We start from the raw sequence: 3,824 nt of genomic DNA on the forward strand, positions 1-3,824 counted from the left end.
CACTCCTGTCATTGTGAATGACAACCTGTGAACAACAGGTTAAAGAGTTTATATTATGACAATGTGGTTTGTGGATTATTTGTAGTCTCTTGCTGCCATCTGCTGGACAAACTAGGAATAACCATTTAGAGCGAGTAAAATAATAGCTTTCATTTTGACTTGTTTTCTGTATTTCTTGTAGACCACTCTCAGCTCTATTAAAGAAAGTTTGGACCTGCAACCTCTCCTCTCATCCTTTACCGGATGCTCGTGGTGGCTGTACCTTAAGAACTAACACTTTCATAAAGGGAGCACAACAGTCTGTATTTTGTAGTTGGACCACAGCTGGTAGCTATGAAGGCGTCCCGAACTTTCCATCGTAAGCCAACTTCAGCGGCCGCTTCGTCCAAACTATAAAAACCCCCGACGGTGAAGCTCTGAGTCCAGGAGAGCCGCCAGCTGAAACACGTTCTGTAAAAACACTATTTTCCAATGAAGTTAATGAGCTTCAGCATATTGATAACCCGTTAGTAGGTCGCCATCTTTCTTAAAGCAAAGTACGGTGTGACGCTAACCAACCAATTGGGGAAGGTGTAGCTTGATGACGTGCCTCTCCTCATTTGCATTTATTCTTTTCCCTCTTTTACCAAGTTTTGAGGGGAAAATAGAATGTGATAAATAAGGAAATACTAAATGAATAAGGGAAATTGGAAAATGGGAAAATGAAAAATTTTTCAAACAAATGTTAAATAAAAAATGGATAAATAAAAAAGGGATACATGAGAAATTGATTAATGAAACTGGAAAATAGAAAATTGGGTTAATGAAAAGGGAAATTGAAAAGTGGTTAAATTAAAAAAGTAGATTAATGAAAAATGGACAAATGAAAAATAGATAATTTAAAAATTGATAAAAGAAAAGGGGAAATTGAAAAATGGATAATATGAAAAATAAATAAAAATTGGGTTAATGAAAAAGGGAAATTGAAAAGTGGTTAAATGAAAAACTAGATTAATGAAAAATAGGTAAAGAAAAAGGGAAAAATTAAAATTGGACAAATGAAAATGGGAACATAAAAAGTGGTTAAATTAATCTGGGAATAAATAAATGTATAAATGAACAAATATAAATGGGAATAAAAATGACATTTAACTCATTTTTTATTTATTTCACTCATTTTTTTCATTTATTGATTTATTTTACTTGTTTATTTCACCCATTTATTTATTTATTTATTTAATTTTGGCTGAAATGGCTCTCCATATGAGTCAAGTAATGAGGTTGTTACCATGGAGAACCCGACTGCACTGAGGAAGTGATTCAGCTATTAGAGTCAGTGTGTTGGACCAGGGACACATCTACAAGTCACAGGACGCTGGGCCCTGAGGTCTGGAGCTTAGGAGCCCAGTGCTAGATGAGGAATTTAAAAAAAAACTACAGAACCAGCACCCATATCAGAAACTTTGCATATTAAAAACAGGAAGTCATTGTCCTGACTCAGCAGATGTAGGTAATGCCTGCGAATCAATGAGCCTCAGAAGTAATGAATGTTTAAGTGATTTTATTTCAGAAGAGACTGGAAAATGATGACAGGTGACCCTGCACAACATGTGACCCTACACAAGTCCAAACCAGAACGTCTGGAGCTCAGAGCCATCAGATTCACCAAGTCCTGGTGAAAGTCCTGCAGGTCTGGAAGCGACTGGGAGCTTCAATCTGAAGAAGCACCTTCACCGGGTCACACAGCACATCTGGTGACACTATGCAAGAGAAAAATTGTACTGATTAATCAACAAACATGTATATAGAAGTAGATCTTTTTAAAAATCTGAAGTAATGATTGTCTCAAATTCATATGCATACTTAAACAAATCCAGTTATGATGACATCATCAATGCTGCTGTTTAAACATGGCTTTCAAATATAAGACGGATCAACCTGCTGCACTTCAGAATAACTGTGCTACCTCCTAGTTTATAATGTTGAAAGTTTTTTTTTAAATACTTTGGAATATAAACTGTAATATATTCATATTTATTATGTATTAATGCTGGTTGTAGTTAGTGGGGTTATACTAATACCCACCAGCGCATGTAAGGTTGTGATGTTTGGTTATTTTTAATGGTAACCTAGACAATAAACCTCGGGGTCAACATCGGTGTTCAGATCGCTCCTTCATGTAAAGTGTTAGACAAGAACCCAAATATATTACATAAACAATGTATGAATTATCATCCACCAGTTTTCTGAAATGTATTTATTTATTCTCAGTTGGGCTTTACTTATGATGTCAAAGACTCACAATCACCACAGGGCAAAGACGAAACATCACCGATTGACAATAAAACAGTAAAGGCCAGCTCCCGCTAACAATAAAATTAAAGTAATGCACATCAATGTGTATTTTGGAAATGGATACATATTTTTGCATATTATGCTTTGTATAATAAAATAAAAATAGCACTTTGTGTTTTTGAAAAGCGTGACCTCAGTGACTTATTACACTGCTATGATAATTTATCATGTAAGGACCAGGGCTTTATAATAATTCATAATAAACTAAGCCTTTTATTATCTTGAATAAATTCAACTATGTAGAAAGACGCTAGCCTGATGCTATTAGCATGCAGAAGTGCTAGTGTAGCTGAGTTAATTTTATAATTTTTCTTATGAACCTTCTCAAAACTTCTTTTCCTTGAATTGACATGTCTGTTGTCGCCTTTGCTCTGCAGCAGGGCTATGGGCTCTTTGCATCTCAGCTTCCGCGTTTGGGGAAAAGCGGCTCGACTGTTTCCGATCTATTGAAAATGGCCTTTTACATGAGGTGCTTGCAGGGCTTGGCCAAGGTTTGTACATCGACCCGAAGCCCCACCAAGTCAGCTGGAGAAAGGTTTTAAGATGTTCGCCTCGTTATACATTCACTGACATGAAGGTGAACATTCTAACAGACAATAAAAATGACAAAAAAATGTTTTTATCTTATTTTCAAGTCGTTAGCGTCAGAGACTAATGGGGTTCAGTTTTATGGTTCGGACTTTTTACTTCCGAAGCCTGACGGAGCTCAACAAGCCTCATAGCTTAACAGTAGCAGCTCTGGTGTCAAGAGATCTGGTTCAGCTGTTCAGGTTCAAAGTTGCTGCTTTTAGAAAAATATGACCATGTTGCTTCATGTCTCCGTGTTATTTCGTTTTATTACCTTTGCGTGTTTCTTGTGAAGAGCTCAGATAGGACGGTGTTTACAGTATGTACAGGCGGATCAGTTGCTCGGCTGTCTGGCTCTGGTCTGCTCTCTCGTTCCCATAAACTCGTTCAGGTTGAATATAGAAGTGATTCCATGGAAATAACTCAGGGAGGCGCCTTTATTTACCATCCGTATCCCCGGTAGTTTTAAGCTGATCCGGAGTGAAGTGAAGGCTGCAAACTTTGCTGTGCGGCGTTAGCTGGTAGCGACAGATATTTACAAGCCAGGATCGCTTGGAAATTAACGAAAACTTAAAAGCCCATTATATTAGGAAGACAACAATGTTCATAATATTACTTTTTTTTTGCCTTAAAAATAGGACTTAGTCCTTTCTACCAGTCATCGTAACTCAAAGCGGAAAAAAGTGAGCCGCATTAGCTCCTGGAGATGTGACGTCAACGCCGTCACATCTCCAGAGCCCATTTCTGATTTATACTGCTTTTATTTTTGGTTTCTAATATTGTTCTAGGAGGACGATTATTAGTGTTGCACAAAGCAAGCTTCTGTGACGTAGCTGCAGCCTACGGCTGCTGCCATACACATAATATAAGCATAGACGCCTCATGGACCGCTCCGGCGCAGGAAATACGGCGGCCATCTTGGA

This window comes from Poecilia latipinna, unplaced genomic scaffold (assembly GCF_001443285.1).
Source record: "Poecilia latipinna isolate Pla-1442-1.1 unplaced genomic scaffold, P_latipinna-1.0 Scaffold2876, whole genome shotgun sequence".
In the NCBI taxonomy this organism is placed as follows: Eukaryota; Metazoa; Chordata; class Actinopteri; order Cyprinodontiformes; family Poeciliidae; genus Poecilia; species Poecilia latipinna.